Source organism: Hyaena hyaena, unplaced genomic scaffold (assembly GCF_003009895.1).
Source record: "Hyaena hyaena isolate Hyena2069 unplaced genomic scaffold, ASM300989v1 scaffold_365, whole genome shotgun sequence".
NCBI classification, from domain to species: domain Eukaryota; kingdom Metazoa; phylum Chordata; class Mammalia; order Carnivora; family Hyaenidae; genus Hyaena; species Hyaena hyaena.
The window spans coordinates 1,807,701-1,834,523 of NW_024080997.1; positions in this window are offsets into that span (position 1 = coordinate 1,807,701).

The window sequence follows — 26,823 nt, forward strand, 5'->3', positions numbered from 1 at the left end:
TCCTTTATACACTTTTCTTTCCCTTTCCTCCCTATCAACTACATAAACAAAAGCAAGGTTAAAACCAGTTAGGGAAAAGTTTATTTCATATTTTCTACATGACACAAAATTTTCTAAGCAACAAAGCACTGTTTTAAATACAGAAGTGAACTGGTCAAAGTATATATTTGGAGCAGAATGCATGTATTTAGGTTTATTTGGCTCCACTGGAATACTGAACAAAGAATCCTGATTTTTTTTTTCTATTATAAATACATGTTTCAAATGACTGCAGCTGTGATCACAGTGTCAAGCTTAATTTGCAAAATTCATTTTCTATCAGTACTAGAAAAATTGCTCAGAACCATTTTCCTGTTTTGATAGATCAGTATCACTACTTTTTCTTGTGCAAGATGACATATGATCATTAAAAGAGGAAATTATATACTTATTTTTCTTTTCTGATATTTCTCCAAAGGGTAATAACTTATTATCATTATATATTAAAATATTTTTAATAGAGGACATATTTTAGTTTTGTTTTCTAGTTCTTTAAACTCTAAATCATGATTCATACATTTTTACATGTTAAAATAAAAACCTCTCATTCTTTTTTTCCAAAAAAGCAGCCAGAGCCACAAGGTAATTTTAGAGTTTATAATGATACCTCTTATTAGCTTTCTGTATTTTATCAAAATTGGCCAACTCCTTCAAAAGAAAATATAAGCAGAAAATGTGACATGCCAAATACTAGACATTCAAGCAGAGAATGAATCCTTTTTAACTTTGAACAAGGAATTAAAAAATGTCAACTAATAAACTGGAGTTCTCCTTCTATTAAAAATAGGACAGCTTGAATTATTTTATAAATTGACATACTAATAACTATAAGGTATGTGTTAAGGTAAAACTTAACTTCTGTTTGAAGCATTCAGGCATATCTCAAATATATTCTCACATCTTGCCATCAGCTTTTTTTTTTTAATTTTTAATGTCTTATTTATTTCTGAGAGAGAGAGAGAGACAGCATGAGCAGGGGAGAGTCAGAGAGAACAGGAGACACAGAATCTGAAAGAGCCTCCAGGCTCTGAGCTAGCTGTCAGTACAGAGCCCGACGTGGGGTTCAAACTCATGAACCATGAGACCATGACCTGAGCCGAAGCCGGACACTTAACGACTGAGCCATCCAGGTGCCCCTGGCCATCAGCTATTGATACCAACTTCCCATTACACTTTCACAAAAAATATTCACTAAAAAAACCTGAGCCCAGTTGCCAAAAAGCAATAAAAATTAATGAAATTCAGGTCTGATGGGTGCCCTACTACCAAAATCTACAAAAGTGTGTGATTAACTCTAAGGCACATCATATCATATAAATCATATTTGTCACCCCAGATTGGCTTGGCCCTGCTTCCTGCACCATTTTGACTCCATCCGGGGCAGCCAACAAGCTTTTAGGGTGCCAGATCCTCCCTCTTGGCCGGCTCAGTGCAACCAGGCTGACCAGTCTTATGTGCCCAGACTTTTTGGTTAATCCTGCTATTCCTTGACATGAAGGGCATACACACTTTAGGCCATCAGGTGTTTTTCTTAATCTAGCTTCATGATTATCTCAGCTGCTGAAGGATCCACATGATGCAACCAGGAAGTGTGGGAGGTACCTCCCCAGAGACCAAACTTTGCCCAGTGAGAAGCAAGAGACTGGAAAGGGCATGCAAATAAAGTCCCACCTTCTCCCTGCTTCACATGGACTGCTCTGAGAATTTATTTCCATACAGCTATCCTGAGACATTCAACATGCCCAGCAGAGGCATTGCAATGAAGCAGTGGTCAGTGAACTGATCCATGATTTTGCACTGCTTTGAATCTTTAATCACCTCCTTTTCCTTATAATTCCCTTTTGCTGTCCCAGGTTCATGCAGCTCAAATAATCCTTGTCTCGGGCTCTGATTTCAGGGAAATAAGAGATGAAATACACATGAAGCTAGATTAAGAAAAACACATTCAGACACTCCTAATGTGATACTTCAGGCTTCATACAGTGAAACATTTTTTTTTTCAGTTGAATGAAAGGTATATCTACATTCTGATTCAAATATTCAGGAAATACATTAACCGGGATAGGTAGACAAGTCTTCCGCTTACATTGAATCAACCAGAATTGGTATCTACTCTGTACATCTTACTGAGGAAGAGGAGAGAGAGAGAACAAATCCTAAGCTAATGTGGAAGGGGGTTGGAAGGTACTGCCAATAGCCCCCTGAATTAAAAGTGGAATAATCACCATAAGTTAAACTCCAAAGTTGGAAGGGGAAACATGAGTAACTCTGATGAACATGATGGCTGGAAACTCTTAAGTTTTCACATACACTTTATGGTCCGGATGACAGATACCGGGAAGTAGGCATACTAAAAAATTTCATCTTAAAAGACTAGTAGAAATATTTTTGGAAACTGAGAAATAGACTGGAAGCTGAATAACTTTGTCTTTGAGATGTAAGCTTAGAGAAGGATATTTGTCACAGGAAGAAAAGACACAGAACGATCCATATATTATGGATCTGGATAGGAGATCCTACCTGATAGGAGATACGGGATTTGAATATAACACACTATTAGGGGAGATGGCTTAAAAGTAAAAAAAAAACGTACCACTATCTGGAGATTGAACTGAGGAACAAGGTAATGAGAATGGTATGTATAAGACTCGGAAACAAAAGATATCTCTGAATATTATCTAGTAAGGGGTACAGATGAAAATTTCAGTAAAAGACTTGGCATGTGCAACAGATTGCAAAGAAGAATGGCATTTATTGAAACAGGAGTTGAAATTCATAAAGAGAAAACTGAGTGATATTAAAAGGCAACAAGGATAAGAGGGAAAGACAACAAGATTTAGTGAGAAAGCATTGCCAGGAAATTAAAATACAATCGCAGTCCTGTGCAGAAGTGATACTACAATCTGTGATATAAAAGATATATTAACAGGTCTTCCAGTCATCAAACAGAAAGGAAAAAATGCACAAAATAATAAGAAGAAATAAAATGAGGTATCTAAAAGAAACCCTGGAAAGCCAACATATAGATAATTTCCCTCTCTGAAGAAAAACTAGAACAAATGAAAACAATGCAGTAATTGATGATAAAATTAGAGAACAAATCTCCAAGTCAAAAACAAACTGTGGTACAGATAGAAAGAGGGTTACTTAGCATTCCAAACCAAGTGAATTCAGAGATGCCTATACATGTTCTGGTTAATACTTTGATCAATAAGAATAAAACAATCACAATTCAAGAGGAAAATAGATTACCTACAAAGAAACAAAACAATTTGGCATTCAATCTGTTCTCTACAACACTAAGTTCCTGAATTTTTAGTAGAAACTTTAGTAGAAAAACAATCATAACCCAGGATTCTTGTAAACAATAAAGTTGTGATTTATTAGCAAAGGCAAGGCAATAATATTCTCAAATTTCAAATGCATGAAAAGTATAACGTGGAAATTACATAAAGATTCATTCCAATTGATCCAGAGATGAATCAAAATTAAGAGCTTAAGAACTGTGAGGATATTGTGTGCCAATTATTAAGCTTGTCTCTCAGATCCAAACCCAGCTTTCTATAATCGGCTTTGTGATCCTGTGTTGGTATTCTGCAAACTTTGCTTCTTCTTTGCCAGGTGTTTTCCCAGCTGATAATACCAATAAGGGCAAGTAGAGGGAGGTTGGGAGGTGGGAGCAGAGAGAAGGGACTTGCTCCTTCCGGCTTGTTTATTGTTCTTGTAGGTCGGTCAGCACCTCTGAGAAACATCCCTTCACCTCAGAAAGGATGGTAGCCTCTAGTGGCCGGCTTCTTTTCACACCACACCAGCCACAGCGTGCCACAGACTTTCCTCAGAGTTCTGAACCCACCTTTGGTGGGATCCCTCCTCTGAGCAAATGGAGCATTAGTGGCAGTCAGGAGGGTGTTGTTAGTTCTACAGGTTCAGATATTTCCAGCATCTTTTCTTTTTCCCTCCCAGCTTAGGGTTGGTTGCTGTTTCCTGCCTTCACTAACTCACCTGTCTCAGTGTTCGTGTTTGTTTATTTTTTAAGTCCTACAGTGCCTGTTTGACCAATTTGTTTGTATTCATTCTTTCAATTAAAATAACTAGTGTGATTTCTAGCTTTCTGACTGAACTCAGACATATATGTAGTTGGTATAACATTTGGAATGGGATTGGTTTGTTATGTTCTTGATCTTGTGCTGAACTCCTTGCCAATTTGACATGATATACATTTACAGTGGTCTTGCAGTTAATCACATTATCACTTATTACTGATGGTAACAGAATGCTTGCTGAAAAATTATGGGGGGGGAGGGGGAGGAGACAAATTGCTTCTGAACTTGAGTGCTAGGGAAATAATGATGGCTGTAAGATAAAGGAGTTTGACAGCTCCTTTCTCCATATGGGAGATTTTGCAGGAGGAGATAGTAAACCCAGAACTTTCCATTTTCAGTTCTAGCCAAGGTCAGACAACCAGCAAACTTCTGTGATGACCCTAAGAGAAGCTTTATTTCTTAGAGTTACAGGATCAAGCTTATTGAAAATCAGACTAAAGATCTAATTGGGTGTGCTGCATAATGACAATATAAGATGAATTCAGACTTGTTAAGCTTTTTATGCAACAGTTTGGGAAATGATTCGCAATGACTAAAACCCTGATATTTGGAATGCGGATATCTGGTGGTCTTAGAGGAAGCTGAGAATCTTGAACCCCCCAGGGCTCTCTGGGTTTCCCTTATCAGTAGAAGCTCTCTGTCTTCCTGGACCCAAGGATACTAGCCTTTTGTTGCTTGAAGACCTCGTAATAAGGTCCTGTGGGGCAGCTGCTTTGCAAGGGAAATCCTCATTTTCTCAAGATCCATTCCATCCTCTTTGTTGTTTCTAGATATATAACTAGAATCAGATCTTGGTATACTCCAGGGGGATAAATGCAAAGCCTAACCTGGGAGAAAATAGCTTATACTTCAAAAGGATTGTAAGACTTTGCTTATATATATGTATGTCTCCGTAGAAACCTTGGGAATATATATGGGAATGGATTTTAAGGATCTCGGGCCAAATGGAAGAAGTAATATAAATGGAAGATTTTAAGGATCTCGAGCCAAATGGAAGAAGCTAGATTGGACTGAATTTATTGATATGGGGCATTTAATGGCAATTCTGAATTTAATGGGTTAGCTTCGGCACTGAAAATAGCTTTAATAGTTTACTTGTTTAGATGACCAAACCTTGGATTCAGTACTGGCCTACATTTAATAAGATTGAGATGAGCTTCAGGGGCGCCTGGGTGGCTTAGTCGGTTAAGCGTCCGACTTTCGCTTAGGTCATGATCTCGCGGTTCGTGGGTTCGAGCCCCGCGTCGGGCTCTGTGCTGACTGCCAGCTCAGAGCCTGGAGCCTGTTTCAGTCTGTGACTCCACCTCTCTGACCCTCCTCTGCTCACGCTGTCTCTCTCTCTGTCTCCTAGAAATAAATTAAAAAAAAAGTTTGAGATGAGCTTCCCTGGCATAATGTAAAGCGAGGAATCTAAATACTTAGGGATATAGGAATGTTGGAGTAAACTTACCATATATGACTTGACTACCCATCTCTACTACATTCCCTGAGAGGGCACTGAGGATACTTCCTTCACTAAGGAAGGAAGATATTGGTATGGGTGGGAGGCTGGGGGAGATGGGGTTTAGTATCCTTGAAATCACAGTATTCTGTGATTTCAAAAGGGATGATGGGCTTTTACAGTAGAGGCCGATTGATAGCACTTAGCTACTAGAAAGAAGGGGGAGCAGTCATGAGGTAGTATTGAGAATATTTTAGCCTGCAGGGATATTTGGTTGCAGCTTATGATTTTAGTATCCCTAAGAAAGAAATAGATAGGCACTTTACTAAAATACTATTTGATCTAAATCTGTAGAAGAAAAAAGTCCAGACCTGGTAGTTAAAAATCTGATTTAAGTCACCATAGGAGGAGTCATAGCCTTTCACCTGGGTTCCAGAGCTAACTGCTCACAACACCAGAATCCCAAGACTGGAGAGTGGACAGGGTCTCCAGCAACAATGCCACAAGAACAGGTCACAAATCTTTATTAAATTTGCCCCAGGAGAAGGTCAAATGACATGCAGCACAGGCAGGGGAAATTGGTTCACTGCCAATGAACTTTGAAGAAAAGTTCCTGCCATTTTATATACCTGGGGAGCTAGGGAAAGGGGGCAATATAAGGGAAGTGAATAGCTAATAATAGGAAAGTATTGAGTCAGAGTGAAAAAAAAGTGCCTTAGCCAAGATGCTCCCCCTCCTCTGTCTGGCACACAAAGCCTTTGCAATTGTCTATGGTTGGGCCTAAAATATTACACATAGGATTTAGGCCTGGAGCTCAACTACTCAGAGACTAATATTGATCTTCCCAACAAACATGAGCCAGACGTCTCATCGCAGGTTAATTACATTGTGCTCCTGCCATCTTGGCTGAGGAAGAGATCTGTCATCATTAGAATACATACTTATTTTGGTTATAGACTTTCTTTTCCTTGTCCACAAAGCTTCTATAAGCATCATTATCCATGGATTTATGAATACCTTATTCATAACCATGGCACAAGCAACATTACTTCTGGCCAACAAACTCATTTCATAGCAAAATAAATGTGGCAATGACTCACAGGTATGGAATTCACTAGCATTACCATGAGCCCCATAATCCAAAATAATCTGGCCAGTACAATGGAATAGTTCCCAAAAATCAAGTTATGGCACTAGTGAGGTGATAATAACCCTCCCAATAAGGATTGATTGGGAGATCAATCTTATAGGATCTATATATACTTAGAAACAAAGACCAATATCACTGTTTCTCCCAAAGTCATAGCATGTGAATCTAGGGATCCAGGAATGGCAGTGTAAATGAAGCCTTTATTTTTTTAAAATAATAATATCTTGAATGTTTATTTATTATTTTGAGAGAGAGAGAGAGAACATGCATGTTGTGGAGGGGCAGAGGGAGAGAGGAAGAGAGAGAAATCCAAGCAGGCTCTGCACTGACAGTGCTGACAAGGGGCTTGATGATCAGATGAACTGTGAAATTATGACCTGAGCTGAAATCAAGAGCCAGACCTCAAACAACTGAGTCACTCAGGCACCTTGGGAAGCCTTTCATTACACCTCATAACACACTCATAGAAATTTCCTTCCTTTTTTCCAATTTTGAGTTCTGCTGATTAGAGACTTCAAATAGAGAAATGTTTTTCACCAAGGGGCACAACAATGGTACTGACTACAGTTTGGCAATAGTAATGAGCATTAGCAGCAATTAAGTGTTAAACTGATTAGATTATATGAATCTGGATTTAAAACTGAATGTAATATAGTAATTACTTTTAAATGAAAATCTATATTTGAAAATATGTAATACCTATAACGATTAGAAATTCCAGTAATATCATCAAATCTCCAAGTACTATGTATGTGTGGGGAGTTATTAGAAAGAGAGCAAAATTTTCCTAAATGAAGAAGACTTAAGTATATTTTTAAAAATGTTTAATGTTTTTTTATTTTTGATAGAGACAGAGACAGACAGACAGACAGAGTGTGAATAGGGGAGGGTCAGAGAAAGAAGGAGATGCAGAATCCAAAGCAGGTTCCAGGCTCTGAGCTATCAGCACAGAGCCAGATGCAGGGCTCAGACTCATGAGCAGTGAGATCATGACCTAAGCCGAAGTCTGACTCTTGACCAACTGAGCCACCCAGGTGCCTTAAGTATATTTTTGATGATATCAATTAAATAAATAAGTTTTAAAATGCTTTTGAGAACTTTGATATCTTTCTAGAAGGATTGAAATCAGATACATTTTCTAAAGCATTGGAGAAAATTAAAAGAAAAAAAAGAAAAAGAACCCTCATATAAAATGAGAAAAATAATAATAAGTAGCTTTACAAATTAGAAATATGAAAGATTAACCTAAGTCAAGGTATATCTCTAGATTACAAATAAAATTAGACTTGACATCAAATTGATTTTAAGATTTAATTTTAAAAATTAAATTCAACTGTATATTATCTTTAAGACATTCTAAAAACACACACAAAAATCTGAAATAGCATATTAGTCAAATTATGTCAAACAAATGTAATTAAAAATACAACATATATTGATACTACAGTAAAACTTTGGTTTGCAAGTGTAATTCATTTTGGAAACATGTTTGTAATCCAAAGCACTTGTATAACAAAGCGAATTTCAAGAAGAGTTGGCTCTGTTGTGATCATGTGATGTTCAATGTCATGTACTACTCACACTACTCATATTGCTAGACATTGCTTGTTTATCAAGTTAGAATTTATTAGAAATGCTTGTCTTGCTGCATACTCACAGAATAAAGTGCTTGAAATCCAAGGCTGTACTGTACTTTGAAAGTGTATGTTTATTTTTTATCTATAAATTTTTGTTTATTTTTTAAAATTTTATTTATTTTTGAGAGAGAGAGACAGCATGAGCAGGGGAGGGTCAGAGAGAGAGGGAGACACAGAATCTGAAGCAGGCTCCAGGCTCTGAACTAGCTGTCAGCACAGAGCCTGATGCGGGGCTTGAACCCACGAACCGTGAGATCATGACCTGAGCTGAAGTCGGTCGCTTAACCGACTGAGCCACCCAGGAGCCCCAATTTTTGTTTATTTTAGAGAGAGATCTGGGAGAGGGACAGAGAGAGAAACAGAAAGAAAGAGAGAGAGACAGAAAGAGACAGAGAGAGAGAAAGAGAAAGAGAGAGAAAATCTCAAGCAGGCTCACACTCAGTAAAGAGCCTGAGGCAGGCTCAATCCCACTATCCTGGGATCATGACTTGAGTTAAAATCAAGAATGTCAGACACTAAACCGACTCTGTCCCTGAAAGTATATGTTAAATGGAACAAAGAGTGACTCTATCTTCTAAAGAGTAAAATTTAAGGGACACCTGAGTGGCTCAGTCAGTTGAGTTTCCAACTCTTGATTTCAGCTCAGGTCATGATCTCCTGGTTTATGAGTTTGAGCCCCCAGGTCAGGTTCTGTGCTGACAGTGCAGAGCCTGCTTAGGACTCTCTCCTCCCTCTCTCTCTCTCTCTCTCTCTCTGCCCCTTCTCTCTCAAAAATAAATAAATAAACTTTAAAGAGTAAAATTCAGAATAAAGGTATGACTATCGTGAATCATTGCATGTCAAAGAAAATCAATATATATTAATATATATTCATAAAAGGTACATATCATGTATTCATTTATATAATATGAATATTATAATGACATTAACATAATATAATGTGTTATATGTCATATTTATTCTAGTCACTTTAGCTGCCTGAAACTCAGATCTCAGCCTCCTCTTCTCAGGAGGACCACTCTGCTCTGCTTGGATTCTAGCTCCCTATGCTGAGAAACTCAGAAATTACCCCGTAGGCAGAGAACTGTAATAAACATGTGATTCACCTTGTGAATTTCTCTCCTTTCAGAGATTGTGCTCTTGTGCTGCCTACTGCCCAATGCTTAAAAGAGTTGCTTCATGTATTTGGCCCAGTTTCTTTTCTTCTTCTCCTTGGTTTTTTTTTTTTTTAATTGTCTTCTGTTTTTTGTTTTCTAATGGCAGAATAAGTTTAGTACCAATTCAATTCCTCTGTTCTAGTTGGAGCTGATGATTATTATAAATAATTTTCCTTTTCTTTTTTTCTTATTGACATTTTCATTTTGAACCTATATAATATTTAATGATTTCTGAGTAGATCTACATCATTTACTGAGCATTTGCAATGTGCCCGGCACCATGCTATATTTGCTTTTAGTGCATTATTTTATTTAATCCTCATTACTACTACAGAAGGTAGGCCAAATTATACCCATTTTATTCCCATGAGGATACAAGTTTCAACCAGTTAAGGAAGCTATTAAACATTCTTTCCTTTGGTATAGTAATTGTGTCCTCATGGACAAATATTAGAATTGGTATCTTTATGAGCACCTGCACATAAAGAGGTGAAGGGGAAAGTTACTTACAATAAGACCTCCAACTTACTCCCAAGGCGGCCCTGTTATTCAATGGATTTCAATATTCCAAGTAATACTCATGGAGGCTTCCCTATTTTTATCCTTGGCATAAGTACCAAAAGGCTAAAATTGATTCTAAGACTTAGGCATTAAAGCACTGACTACACCCATTCTTCTGTCACTTTAGCCTCAGTGTACGTTACAGGTGTCTTTGATTATTTTATTTGTTACAAGCTGTGCAGTGTGTGACTCTGCCTTGAGATGAAGAATATGCTTTGGATTCTAAAACCACATTAGAAACAGAACAGAAGCACTGGTCTTCTAAAGTAAATCTGTTGTCCAGGCTATCTGGATAAATAGCTCCACATGTGTAAAAGTCAACAAGTATTTGGACCAGGGAGAGTTGAAAAGGAGTTCCAGAGGCAATTGTATAGAGAAGCATGAATGAATAAAACCATCTCAGTCAGTGGGAAACCTTAAATATCCAGTTCCCATATGAGGCATTAAAATTCTTTCTGACTTGGGCTGACAGAATGAAAAATAGCATTAGAGAAAATAATTTTAAGTATTTTTAGAGCCTACATTAATTGGACGCATTCTCATAATTCTACGACATGCTATGATAGCCAATCCCATTGTACTGATGATGAAACTGAGAATTGGAGGTTAGGTGATGTATTTGGGGTCACACACCTTGTAGGAGGTGGAGCTAAGAGCTGGGTCCAGGGAGACTGATTTTCAAGCTTGCACTTTTAACCTCTGCACTGTACTGCCTTGAAACTCATTAAATATAGAAATTTTTATATTAAAAATACTTCTTTTTGTTACTTATTTATATAGCAACTGAACTAAATCTAACATTATTGGGTGGCCACTCTGGTTCTAAGGTTTTAAAATTTGGTAAGTGTTTTCTTAGGCAATTATTTGCTAAGGTTTTTTTTCCCCATTGGTACCTTGCCCTTATTTCTAGCCTCATTTCTTGCTACACTGTCCTACTTTGAGCCCTCTGAGAGCTTCCTGGAAACTGTTCTCCAAAAAGCATAGAGAGGGATCCTATTTAGTCTTGATTTGTTCCTGTTTTAAAACTGGTTTAGGTTTGAAAACTTTCAATTATGTCATGAATGGGGAAACCTCTCTTAGGACTAAAAGAGAAAAAAAATACAGTGATTTTAATTTTTTTACCCTTTAAAACAAAAAAGAAAGAATAAAATTATTTTTCAATTAAAGGCTCTGTCTTGGCCTAAGGATTTAAGATGTTCAATCTCTAAAGAATTTGTCTTCCCAGGAGTGGGAATGTCAAATTTAAGCTATAGAATTCACTTGAATTAAAGTAAATTAGTAAAATGTATTATTTTACTGGATTTATATCATTTTGTTTCAGTAGAAATTTATTTATATGGAATTGTATGCTTTCTTTACACCACAGCCACACAATCATTTTCATTACATTAACTGGAAAGTCAACATTTTTGAATGATGATAGTAGTTGCTTTAGTTAAATTAATCCAACCAAATCACTGATTCATTTGGGATACAACTGAGTTGCTTCCCATTGAGAAGACAAAAAACTGGGGGAAGCATTATGTAGTTAATGAAAGCATCAGTGTTAGTGTTGTTTTTTAAAAAATGAAAGCTGTATTTGGATATCAGAGTACATTTTTTTCTCTGTCTGGATAGGTGGTCTTTGATCATATTTTCCTTTTTGCCTCATTCAGTCCTAATCTATGCACCTCTGCTAGTTTTTCCTTCCCTCTTCTTTCAACCATAGTTTCCAAGCTAATTCTGGCAGAGTCAGGTAAAAATAAATTCATTAGTAATGGGCCTTCCTACTCTCCAAATCATGTGACTAGAGGGTGATCATATAATATATCATCCAATGTGGATACTTTGTCTGGGATAAATGATAAATGAAATGGGACTAGGATAATAGGCAAAACTAGGAGTGTTTTGGGCAAACCCTACAGTTTTAGCTATGATTTTGCATTATATTGGATTTACTATGTGCTGTTAAAAGTCTCTCACTGCTCTCTCCAAGATCTGGTTTCTTCAATCTCAATGTCTAGACACTTAGATTGCTTCCAAGCTACCATGTTGGCTTAATCCATTAACATTGAGTATCTGCTTTCACCTTTACTCTTTAATTCGGCCATTACCCTTATGTTCATGCCAGAAATCTGCCAGGAATTTAGCCTCAGAGCTTGATATTTTGCCCTAAACTCAATAATCTTTGGCTCTTGCACTAGAACTCTTTGTTTGTTTGTTTGTTTATAGTGTATTTATTTTGAGAGAGAAAGAGAGATTTCACACACACACAGGGGAGGGACAAAGGGAGGGAGAGAGAATCTGCTTTCTGCACAGAGCCGCATGTGGCTCCATCTCACCAACCATGAGATTGTGACCTGAGCTGAAATCAGGAGTCCAACATTTAACCAACTGAGCCACCAGGTGCCCATAGAATTTTGTATTTAAATGCCAGCCCAGGGGCGCCTGGGTGGCTTAGTCGGTTAAGCGTCCGACTTTCGCTTAGGTCATGATCTCGCGGTTCGTGGGTTCGAGCCCCGCGTCGGGCTCTGTGCTGACTGCCAGCTCAGAGCCTGGAGCCTGTTTCAGTCTGTGACTCCCTCTCTCTCTGACCCTCCCCTGCTCACACTGTCTCTCTCTCTCCTAGAAATAAATAAAACATTAAAAAAATTTAAAAAAAATAAAAATAAAAATAAATGCCAGCCCAGAAGCTGAGGCCCATGTCCTCTGACCGGTTACATGCCTGAGGAGCACTGCACATCTCAATTTCTATTGTTATGATACTCTGTAAACTTGTTGGAACTCTGCTGTCACATATAGGGTCTTTTATGCTGACTACTTTCTTTTTCTTTTTTCTTTTTCCCCTCATTTATTTTAGGTAGAGAGAGAGAGAGAATGGGGGAGAGGAGCAGAGGGAGAGAGATAATTTTTTTTTTTATTTTGAGAGAGAGAGAGAGAGGAGGAAGGGCAGAGAGAAAGGGAGAGAGAGAGAGAATTCCAAGCAGGCTCTACACATTCAGCCCAGAGCCCAATGTGGGGCTCAAACTCACAAACTGTGAGATCATGACCTGAGCTGAGACCAACAGTTGATGCTTAACTAACTAAGCCACCTAAGCAACCCAAGAGAGAGAAAGAATGTTAAGCAGGCTCCACATTCGGTATGGAGCCTGACACTGAGCTCGATCCCCTGACCCTCGGTTCATGACACTCAACCAACTGAGCCACCCAAGCACCCTTATGCCGACTACTTTCATAAAGTTGGCACATACTTCCATGATTCTGGATCTTTGACACTTTTATAACTATATTTGTGGAGCAAGACACTCTTTAGGTAGTTATTTCCTTGATTCTTACCCATTTTTTATGAGCAAATTTATATCAAATATTATACTTTCTCTCATCTCCATGTATGACTTAGGTAGCCTTGAGAGGATCATCATTCTGTTCATCAGAGTGACAAATTTTACTGAAGACAGACTCTGATTACAAGAGAATGGTAGACGTCATTTGGAATAAAGAGATACATTTGCATTTGTTTGTGGTAGGGTGATTTATAAGAGACTGGAAGCAGGACTCATGACAATCATACCACTCCAGTCAAGAGAACCAAAATGAAGATAGTGAAAAAAGTTGCAGGTCTTTTATTTTATAGAGGCCTTATATCAGTTAAGGTTCACTGATGGTAAGAAACATGAATTAATTCTGACACTTTAAGTGAAAAGCTAATTTGTTGGAAGGGTACTGGAGTAGCATGTAGAACAGAAGGAAGAGCTATATACCTGTAATCTCCTGGCCTCTGGCCTTTCCGGGCTCTGGTCCTCATTTCTTGGCTTCTGAATGTTGGAAGATGACAGCTCTCAACTGACTCCCTCTTTGGGAACTGAACTTGGCAGAAGATAGTCATCTTCCCAGGAACATGACTTTGATTAAGGCTACTATCTTTGGACAGCTTCAGTTCTCATCCCATGACAGTGTGATGGGGTAATATATCTTTGCCTCCTTGCCTCAGTTTAGGACACCTCTAGCTCAGGTGCCATTATGATTCCAGAGTTCTCTAATTGGCTGAAGAATGTTGCATTGGAGCTCACACCCTCTTTCTTCATCATCAGCTTCATTTCACTCCCTTACAGGTAGGCATTGATCCCAAGGACCATCCTGTGGAGGATACAGTTGATTTATAGCTTTACTGAAGAAAACTGTATATTTACCTTGAGTGATACGTGAATGTCTGACTTTGAGTCTTGGCCAAGATAAGGGCAGTGGGATTTCCTGTTAAAAGTTTGAAACTTCCCTGACAATAGTCAATGTCAGGTTTTTGATGATAGTTTCCAAATGGCTTGAACATCCTGGTTTCACTGCATGTCCAAAGGGGCATAAATATCTTAACGGGAACTTCTGCTTTGAGCTCTCCCAAAGAAAAGATTTCTTACAGAAATCTTGGTTAAATCCAGATACAAAGCACATTCCTTGTGTATATAAGAGCATTTGGGAGCTAGCAACTGGATGTCTTTTTCACTCCAATGCTTGCCTATACTCTCTCTTATGACATTGTATCTTTGTCTTTAAATAAAAGACTTACATGTGTATGCTCTGTGGATTATGTGAGTACCTTAAATATCTATACATGGGAAATCTTTGTAATTCATCAACCTTCCCAGATGCAGATCTTAGTCTCAGAGTCTGTCTCCTCAGAAACCCTGACCTATGAAAGTAACAAAGTTTGGAAAGTGAAGTAATCAGATGGGCTCTGATGCTTTCAACAGTAGAAGAGCAGGAACTGTGTATTTAGGGCTCTCTAACCTCCTTTGGTCTTCAATGTCTTTGTTATAGGTTGAATTGTGATTCCTCAGGATTTGTATGTCGAACTCCTAACCTCTGGACCCCAGAATGGGACCATATTGGAAATAGAGTCATTGCAAACGTAGTTAGTTAAGATGAGGTCCTGCTGCAGTAGGGTCCCCTAATCCAGTATGACTGGTGTTCTTATATAAATAGGAAATTTAGAAATTCTCTTTCTTTCTTTCTGTCTCTCTCTCTTTTTGATTCATATACATACAGAAGATGAGAGTAGAGATCAGGATGATGCAGCAGAAGCAAAGGAATACCAAAGATTGACAGTAAACTACCAAAAGCTACAAGTGACTCATGGAACAGAAATTTTTTCCCTCATCGTCCTCAGAAGGGGCTAACTCTGCTGTCATCTTGATCTTAGACTTTTAGATTTCATAACTCTGAGGCAAGAAGTGTCTGTTGTTCAACCTCCTCAGTACATGATACTTTGTTAGAGCATCCTAGCAAACTAATACAATCTTTGCTTAAGATTAAAATTCCTAGGAAGGTACTTTTGATTTGTCCACTGATCCAAACAAACAGAAAATTAGGTAGACCAGAAGACAGGGTAGTGAAGAGTATCAGAAATGACTTTGAGGTTTCAGGACTATTAATTGGGAGGATTGATAATCCTCTTTACTAGAAAATAGAACATGAGAGTCAAAACAAGTTTTATAGATAACATAATGTTTTATATATTTGAGTTTGTAGTAGAGATGAAACATCCATGTGAAGAGGCCCAGCAGGAGTTAGAAATTTAGGTTTACAGCTTAAGAGAGGTTCTAAAGTTAGATGTTTACATATGAAAATAAATTGTATATGGGTAACTTGTGAAGAAGCTGAATTGTTGATCCTTAACTATGGGCTGGACCAGGATTGAGTTCAACTATAGCTTAGAGGCTGCACCATAGCAGAACTGTGATGGTTTCTGCAATCATGCTTGAGGATTCAGGAAGAAGCAGCTAAAGATTTCAGGCCAGTCAAGAAAGAGAACAGTTTACCCAGAACATTTCAAGGTCCAAATTTCATAGCAAGAAATAATGTGAGCTCCAAGAATTTGGAGCCAAATCCAAAAGCATAATGTGAAGGAAAAAATGAGTAGAAAAGTCAGATTAAAATTAGTTGGTGCCAATATTCCATGCTCATGAATTAGAACATTTAATATTGTTAAAATGTCCATAGTAACTAGAGAAATCTACAGATGCAATGCATTCCTTATCAGAACACCAAGAAATAGTATTTTTCAAAGAACCAGAACAAATTATCCTAAAATCTGTATAGAACCATAGAAGACCCTGAAGAGCCAAAAGAATCTTGAGAAAGAGCAAAACTGGAAGTGTCACAATCCCCAATTTCAAACTATGCTACAAAGCCACAGTAACCAAAACAGTGTGGTGCTGCACAAAAATAGGCACATAGATTAACAGAACAGAATTGAGAGCCCAGAAATAAACCCGCACTTATATGGTCAATTAATCTGCAACAAAGTAGGCAGGAATATATAATGGAAAAAATGGTGTTAGGAAAACTGTATAGCTACATGTAAAAGAAGGAAACTGGACCACTTTCTTACACTGTACACAAAAAATAAACTTAAAATGGACTGAATACCTAAATGTAAGGCCTAAAACCATAAACTCTTTAAAGAAAGTATAGGCAGTAATCTCATGAATTTCTACTTTAGCAATATTGTTTTGGATCTGTCTCCTCAGGCAAGGGTAACTAAAGCAAAACTAAGCAATTGGGACTATATCAAACTAAAATACTTTTTCACAGTAAAGCAAACCATTAACAAAACAAAAAGCAACCTACTAAATGGGAGAAAATATTTGCAAGTGATGCATCTGGTAAAGGTTACTATCCAAATATACAAAGAGCTCATATAACTCAAATTCATAAAAAAAAAAAAAAAAAATCAGATTGAAAAATGAGCAGAGGATCTGAATAGATATTTTTCTAAAAAAGATAGATAGGTGGCCAACGAACATATTTAAAAATGTTCAACATCACTCATCATGAGGGAAATCAAAACCACAGTGAGATATCATCTCACACCAGTAAGATAGTATAAAAACGACAAGAAATAACAAATGTTGGTGAATATGTGGAGGAAAAGGAACCTTCATACACTGTAGGTATGGTAGGAGGGTAAATTGGTGTACCCACTCTGTTAAATAATATGGAATTTCCTCAAAAAACTAAAACTAGAAGTACCACATGATCTGGTAATTCCATTTCTTGGTATTTACCCCCAAAAATGAAAACAATAGTTCAAAAAGATATAAGCACCCTATTTTACTACAGCATTATTTACAATAGTCAAGATGTAAAAGTAACCTAAGTGACCATCGACAGATGAATGCATGAAGAAGATGAGGTTTATATATACAACAGAATATTACTTAGCCATCAAAAAGAATGAAATGTTGCCATTGATGACAACATGGATAAACCTAGAAGGTATTATGTTAAGTGAAATAAGTCACTCAGAGAAAGACAAATACTATATGATTTCACTTATATGTGGAATCTAAGAAACAAAACAAACAAGGAGTAACAACAATAAGGAGAGAAACAAACTCATAAATATAGAGAACAAACTAGGGGTTGCCAAAAAAGGAGAAGGGTAGGGGGATGGGAAAAAAATAGGTGAAGGGAATTATGAGACACAAACTTTCAGTCGTAAAATAAGTAAGTCACATTGATGAAAACTATGCATAGGAAATATAGTCAATAATATTGTAATAACTTCATTTGGTAACAGATGGTAACTATACTTATGGTGAACATTTTATAATATAATTGTCAAATCACTATGTCGCATACTTGAAACTAATAATATTGTATGTCAACTATACTTCAATTAAAATTAAATTAGTTGGTACCAAGATAATTTACTGAGGGAAGAGTAGTCTTTTCAAAAACTGGATCTGGATCAACAGAATATCTACATCCAAAAAAATACATTTGGACCTGTACATCATACAATATATAAGCATTAATTCAAATGCATCAAAGACTTCTCTATAAGGGCTGAGACTATTAAACTGTTAGAAGAAAACATAGGCACAAATCTTTAGGACCCTGGAATAAGCAATTTTCTCTTAAATACAATAGTAAAGTATAAGCAACAACAACAAAAATGGATAAATGGATCAAAAACTTTTAATAGTTTAAAGGACACCATCAGAAAGTGAAAAGATAACCCACAGAATGGGTAAAAAATAAAAACACCTCAAATCATACATCTGAAAAGGAACTGGTATCTAGAATATAGAGAAAAGTATTATTATTCTATAACAAAAAGACAAATAGCTCAATTAAGATATGGACAAAGGCTCTGAACAGACATTTCTACAATGAGGAGATACAAGTGTCCAATAGTCGCATGAAAAAATGTTCATAGAATTAGCCATCAGCGAAGTGGAAATCAACATCATCAGTTACCACTCACATGAACTAGAATGACTACGATAACAAAAAAAGAGAGAGAGAGAGAAGTAATGAGTGTTGATAAGGCTGTGGAGAAACTGGAACACTTAGACATTAAGTGAAGGAAGTTAAATGGTGCAATCACTTTGGAAAATAGTTTGGCAGTTCCTCAAAAGGTTAAAGATCAAGTTACCACATGACCCAACAATTCTACTCCTTTGTACACACCAGAGAGAAATATAAACTATGCCTGTACAATAATGCACATAAATTGTTCATAGTAGCCTTATTCATAAAAGGCCAAATTGGAAACAACCCAAATGTCAAGGTTTTGATAAATAGAATAAAATATGGTATATCTTTATAGGACAATATCATTTGGAAATAAAAAGCAATGAAGTACTGACCATAGCTACAACATGGATAAACTGTTAAACTTTACACTAAATGAAAAAGTCAGAAAGGATCACCTATTGCATGATTTCACTTATATAAAGTGTTCATAATAGGTAAATCTATGGAGACAAAGTAGACTAGTGGTTGCTTAGGGCTGGGGGTGGTGAAGTGGATGGGCAATTATGAATAAAGAGTGTGGCATTTCTCTTTGTGGTGATAAAAATATTATAAAGTTGATAGTGCAGATGATTGCACAACTCTGTTATACTAAGAACCACTGAATAATATGTTTTAGGTGAATTGTATGGTATGTGAATTATATCCCAATAACTCTGCCAAAAATTTCTAGCTAAGGATGGAGGTGGAGTGGATGTAGACATGGAGAGCAAGTTTCAGGAATGGGGTCCAGTTATACATGTGTGAAACATCAGGACCAAAGGCAGACTATCATTAATAATAACAATGTTAATTGACAAGGAAGATATAAGAAGAGACCTCTTCACTAGCAAAGACATACTGCTTGTCTTAGTCCATCTAGGTTGTTATAAGGAAAACACTGTACTCAGGGCCTTAAGTCCGCTTCAGACTGTCTCCCTCTCTCTCTGTCCCTCCCCTGATCATGCACTCACTCGCTCTCTCTCTCTCTCTCTCTCAAAAACAAATAAACATTTTAAAAAAAGATTAAAAAAAGAAAAACACTGTAGACTGGATGGCTAATAAAAACATACATTTATTGCTTACAGTTCTACAGGCTGGGAAGTCTAAGTGGTGTGGACAGATTCAATGTCTGGTGAAGCCTGCATTCTGGTGCACAGATTCTTGCTGTGCCCTCAAATGACTGAAGCAGCTAGGGAACTCTCTGGATATCTTTTATTTAGCTACTAATTTCATGAGGGCTCTCTCCTCACCTATTCACCTTTCAAAGGTCTCATCTCCTAATCCCACCCCTTTGAGGGCACAGGATTTTAACAGATAACTTTTAGGAGAATGAATTCAGTTCATAGCAGTACTTTAGTGAGGAGTCTCAATAAACATGAAAAAAATTATCTTTTAAAATAAATATCAGCTATTCTATATTGAGTTCCCTCTCTATTTTCTTTCCTTAACAGTGTCTTAGCCAGATTCCATAACTTTTGTATAATTACTGGCCATTAGTACAGTCCAGTTTTGGTGTTCAATAATTGGCCCTTTAGGTCTAAAACTTAAATTTTATATTCATTGCCATGCCATTATTCTCTCTTTCCCAAGAACAGGCTGGAGCCATGCAGGATGGTGCTGTTGCTTGGTTCTCAGACATTTTCTCTGCTGCCTCCCTCTGGACCATGGGACACAAGATGCACAAATTACCCTATAAACTCACTCTTAGCAATTTGATCAGCACTTGACCTGCTAAAAGTTTATGTCATTTCTTGCCCACGTGAACTGGATGTAATCTACCCTTTCTCTGTTATCCTTCTAAACACTGGTACTGGCTCTGCCCAAAGTTCTCTTCTCTTGCTTTGATGAGACTTGACCATTATTCTTTATGTTATTTTATTCAAGTCTTTGGGAAAAATGTTTAATGTAAGCAATCTCTGTTCTTCTCACAGTCCTATGAGTTACATATGAACTGTTAGTTGTTACAGGTTGTTAACTCTAGCAATTTATGGTAAGGGTTATTATATACAAAGTACTGTACCAAAGGGGTTGACTTTTCCTTTTTCTGGTTTGTCTTAATTTGAGGGGTGTGGAAACTAAATTGTCAAAGAGATGAGCAAATATTGTCACCTCACCCAGTATCCTATTCTTTTCTTCTCTGTTTTCTTCATGTCTAGTTTTCTCCTGTTCTTCATTGTTTTCTTTAAAATATTATATTCCAGCTGAAACTGTATGCAAATCCAATGAAATCACTGGCAGCTGGTACTGTTTGTTTGTGTGTGTCTATGTGTGCGTTCTCATTAACTGCTTCTTTCTATAGAGTTAAACCATTTTATCTGGGTTGTGTTATGTGGAACACAAAGGCACACTAAGTACTAAATAATTTACTTCTAGCTCTTCCAAACACCATATTCTCTGGTGATTTGTGCAGCAGTGGTGATTATATTTGTAGACTTGTCTTGTCAAAACTGGCAGTGGCTTTTCCAACACCACTAAAAGTGACAGTGACAGTACAGAGTCCTTAGGGTGACTCACATGTGTTTTTAAATTTTTTTAAGAAAATAAATGTTACAGTACTGTGGAAACAATCATATTACTGGCACTTAAAATCATACTTCACCATGCCATGGTAAGAATAACTTGGGACAACAGATCTGACTTTGATTAAGAATACTGTGAGAAAGAGATAAGATCAAAACCATACATTTTTATATACTTCTACCTAGTTCTCTCATGCTAACTCCATAGGGTACAGCTACTCAGTCTATAGGCTGGACAGGTATAAAACATTCTTGCTTCACTTTATGCCCCCTTCAAGTAGACAGTTTTGGATCCACGATTGGTAACTTCTCCACATGCCAAGAAACACAGATTTTTGGACAACTCTAAGAGCTAAGGTGGGAATGTACAAGTGGGAAGGGACAATTCAATACCATTTGACTTGAAATTTTGAAGTATAACTCTTACTTAACTACAGCCAAGGAAGGCCATATGCTGGAAGAAGCACACAAATGAAAAGTGAAAAGGCACTTACTTATTTGTCTTCCATATACCTGTAGGCAAAAACACTTTTTTCATAATTTTTGAGCTTACCTGACCTAACTGGAAGGAGATATTGAATTTTGTTTCTATAATTGAGCACTATTTTTATTAACAAAAAACAAGAGGAATGCCAATCCAGAGGGAGTAATTACACCATGGTATGAAATATACTGAGCCCTTGATATTAGGTCCTACTTTAACTAATAATCATGTTTGCCAAGTAACTGTCCTTCTATTTGCATGATAAGAGCATACCTACATGCATGATTACAATAAATCTTTCTAGTTTTCCAGACTTGAAGTCATACATTTCCCTCTTCCTTTGGGACAGAAGTCTACTAACCTCACTTTATCCCCAACCCTGGCTCATCATGGCTAAATTTTCCAATATATTTGTAACTCATGTACCTTCTTTTATTTTCTACTCTCTCAGTCTTCTTTTTCCATCCTACATATTAATATCAAATAGACCTGCTTTCCTAAATTCCATTTATCTTAACACTCTCATGCTTGAGAAGCAAAGATGGCTCTTTGTTGCCCATCAAATCAAATCCAGTCACTGAGCTTGGTACTTTATCTTTCAATGATTTCCCTATCTGCCTGTATCCTTCTTCATTCCCATATTTTCATATTATTCCGCACATTTCAAGGCATTTCCCCACTTCTTCCCCACCCTACTTCATCACTGCCCAGAGGGCATCCTCATCCACTTTGCTCCCTTGCCCAGCATTTCTCAACTGTGGTCAACCAAAATTTGTTGCTCCCAGAGATTCTAATATGCCCCTCATTCCTTCATCCCATTAAAAATTATGGTTTTTGTTTATCGTACTACATACAAGTCTGTAAAGTTGTACCTCCCTGGATTTATATTATGAAAGCAAATCTCACTATCTCTTTAAAAATATGAAGTTGTTGTCATATTGAATATGCATTTTTCAAATAACACCCTTTCTCTCTACTTCAAAGGAGTTATATTCTCCTTCCTTTTGGAAATCACAGATACAGTTAAGTTCCATACTCCTCTCATGTTGGCATGATCTTAGCCTTCTCTAAATGTCACCTTTCACTGTTTTCCTTCTTTGAACTCCTATGGCACTTATAAATGACACAGATCCATTTATTACTTATTTCCTGTGTGTTAATTTTAATTCTTCAACAAAATGGGTAAGCTTCTTGAAAACAGTAGCCATAGTCATATTTCTCAATATTTCTCTCTACCTAATGCCAGACACATAATAAATGTTTAAGTTCTTATTATCAATTCATTCTGCCCCATAATTAAACATTTCTACCATAAAAATGTATCTTTCTGAATTATGTCTGGCTACCACTGTTTGTCAAAACCAAATACACTGATAATCCATGTATTTAAAGAAGGAAAATTACAGTCTCCAGGCTTTGGGTGAAATTTGTACACATGCAAAAATACTCAGAAAAAATTATATTAGGGATAATGAACTGTATGTTTCTGAGTTGAATGAGGTTTTCAAGGTAATCACTACCATAAATTTAGTGACAAGCCCTCTCAGTGCCTAGCAATTTCTGGGAATCGGGAGATGGTTTGCTCATTAAACTGTTGCTTACAATCTATCCCAATTTGTTTTCCTACATTAAGTTATCCCTTCACAAATTTTCCCTTGCTCAGGAAAAAAAAATGTGTATGAGAAATATTTTCCATGCATCTTGCCAAACCTGTTAAGAAATATTCCATTTGTTCTTCCAAAGCTAATGTTTACCTTTTCTAATAGACATGACTTTCATCTGAAGTCTGATATTTTAGAATTTTTCATTTACCACTTGAAGGGGAGCAAAATATGCCACCAGGGAATGTGCCACTTAAGCATGCAAATTATTTTGGGCTGAAAACAATCAAGGCTTAAAAGACTCAGGAAGAGGTTTTCATCACCCCCTTAACTGCCTAAAAGAATTTAGATAAAGGGTCTGATCCAGGAAGAGAGCTATCACCTAAGACAACTACAAAGAGTATGGGTTAGGGGTGTTAAGCTGGTGTAGCCTGGCCTGTTTGCTCACAATTCTCTATGTAACCCAGTGTGTCTGCATGGCATGACAAATGTTTGTTTACCAAACATTTGCTCTTCCCATCTTCCTGTGAATTATCTTCCTTCCCTTTGAAGCCTCAGACCCTCCCTACTTGTCATTAGCTCAGGATGGTATATAAACCTCAACTGCCTGACTGTATGAGCTTCTCAAGTCTTTGCCGGGCTCCTATACATACATAATTTGTTAATCTGTCTCTATGATTAATAGATCAACCAAAAGAACCTAGAAGGATAGAGTAAAAACACTTTCCTTCTCTACATACCTTAGAAGCAATATCTTGCCCATGTTACATAGGTATTCACCACCATTATTTTCACTAGCTTCTGTATCAAATATGATTATGAGAGAAATCACTGGAATATATTAATAAGAAATAAATTATTTTCAAACCATTGTAGCATGCATCTAAAGTCCCATGCATTATTATAGATGTGTGGAAAATTCTATACTATTAGAAGAATGTTAATTTTTTTTTTACAGAAAACAACTGTTGTTTTCTAAATACAGTTTAATAATGTAATCAGAAATGATATCCTCCCACTCCTGGTTTTAAAGCACTCAAGGAAGAACAAATACCTTCTGGAATTTTATTTACTCAAATGAGTTTTGAAATATATTACTCAACAGTCGCTTTTTTTTTTTTTTTTGGAAAAAAAAGAAACATGTTATTTCATTTCTTGATCATTCAAGCAATTATTATACACACACTTTCTCTTTTACAGAGCATCACAGCAGACCTCATATATGCGTAACAAATGATCTTCAACGATAATGAATGTTTTTAAGCATTTTCTTGATTTATGTTATTGGCTCACCCACTATCCCCAGGAAAAATGAGGTGGAATACTTCCAAATATGCCCTTCTCACCTTCCTCCTCACACCTCTCTTGCCTGCCAAAATCTTGTTTTCACAGTTGTATTTTGTTACTGATGCTCACTGTGTGTGGTCCCTTTCAAATAAGGAAATAAAGAAACACCCTGATTGATTTTCTCTCTTATTGTAATCCTAGACTCTTGGGAAAATGGAGAGACAGTTATTTGCTCTGTCTCTCCCTTTCGTCTTTCTTCTCCAGATCTGGGCCTATTGGGTGGAAACAGGATATTGGTGCCTTGTGACTGGGGAATGGAACAGATGTTCATCCCATGCTTCTCTCTAGATGTGTCTATACCTGCAGTCCAACCACTATGGCTGAACTGTCAGATTAGTCAGTGAAACAAATTGTTCTCTTTAATTAATTAATTGGATGGCTAGCTAAAATGGTAAGCCACAGTTCTGAACTAGGGTACAATGGGGATTTGTATAAGGATAACCTAAATTATTTACAGAAAAATGTAGAGCAGTGTCATGGTCTGTATATATCCTGGAAAATACAAATCTAATGTTATCTGGCTCCACCATTACACGATAGGATGCTAATTGGACATCTCTGCTTTTAATTTATCACTCAGATGTACTATATGAGTAAAGGTTTAAGTGGAATACTTCTAAAGTATTACAGTGTTGAACTATATTCAAATTTGGAATAAAATCAATTCCAGGAGTAGAGTGATTGAAAATTTAAAACAACAAAATGCTAGAAATTATGAGTTTACCTTAAAACTGTCATTAACACATCTCTTTGGAATAAAACAGAGAACAATGCATTCTCACATTGCTACTGTGCCCTTTGTTCTGCAATCCTAGAGCACTTAACAATGAATACAGTGAAAATTAGCATCAGAGCAATAGATTTCCTAAAGGAATTACTGTAGATAAATGGAAACAAAACAAATCAGCTTAAAGTTTAGATTGAAGAAATTAACGGTGGGGGCTTTCTTTATTTCATTTCACAATGTCTTCCAAGTCAGAGGCCAGTGACTACAGATTTATAACTGAGTTAGAATTTGGCTGGTAATAATAGCAACCACAACATAACTGATCTTCATATAATATATTATGTATAGGCTCTAAGTGCTTAGACATATTAACTTCTATCCACACCATGTTCCTTTGAGGTACTGTATTAGTTTTCTTACACTGCTGTAACAAATTACCACAACACTGTAGGTTTAAAACAACAGAAATTTATTCTCTCACAAATCTGGAGGCTAGAAGCTGAAAATTCAGCAAAGATGCACTACATCTAGAGCCTCTTGTGAAGAATCCATTCCTTGGCTTTTCCAGCTTGCGATGGCTGTTGGCATTCCTTGACTTATGGCTACATGACTCCAGCCTCTGTGTGCATGATCACATTGTCTCCCCCTCTCCTGCCTCTATCTTCTCTGTCTCTCTCTCTCTCTTTTTTCTTTTTTTTACACTTATTTATTTTTGAGAGACAGAGTGAGAGAGAGCATGAGCAAAGAAGGGGAAGGAAAGAAGGAGACACAGAATCTGAAGCAGGCTCCAGACTTTAAGCAAACATTCAGCACAGATCCTGACATGGTGCTCGAACCCATGAATCGTGAGATCATGGCCTGAGCCGAAGTCACTTAACCAACTGAGCCACACAGGCACCCCTGTGTGTGTCTCTTATATGGATATTTGTCACTGATTTAGGGTTCACCTATATATTCCAGACAATCCCCTCACATCAAGATCTTTAGCTTAACTACATTTGCAAAGACTCTTTCCCAAATTAAAGTAACATTCATAGGTTTCAGGAATTAAGAGGTAGGCATATCTTCTAGGTCATCATTGAATACACTATAGGTAGACGGTATTTTTATATTCATGTTACAAATGAAGAAAACAAAACATACCAGCTAAGGTTTGTTGGACTATGTGTCAGGCATCAGTCTCAGTCTTTTGTATACACTGTACTGTCTTTTTTTTTTTAATGTATGTTTCATGACCAGAGGCCCAAAGCAAAGCTTGAATTCATGACTCTGAGATCAAGACCTGAGCTGAGATCAAGAATTGGATGCTCAGGGCACCTGAGTGGATCAGTACACTGACCATCTGACTTCAGCTCAGATCATGATCTCACGGTTCACAAGTTTGAGCCCAGTGTCAGGCTCTGTGCTGACAATTCAGAGCCTGAAGCCTGCTTTGGATTCTGTGTCTCCCTCTCTCTCTGCCTCTTCCCACTTGTATTCTCTCTCTCTCTCTCTCAAAAATAAATAAAACATTTAAGAAAGAATTAAAAAAAGAATTGGATGCTTAATTGATTAAGCCATCCAGACATCTCCACTGTAATGTCTATTTGATGTTCATAAACATCCTATGAGGTAGGTACAGTTATTATTATTGGTATTTTGCAGATAAGAAGACTGGGGCTGTCTGAGAATTTGCTTAACATTACAGAGCTCATAAATGGTGAAACCAGGATTCAAATGCAGGACCACGTGATTTCAGAGCCTACACACTGGAACACTTAACCACCCTATTCCTCCAACT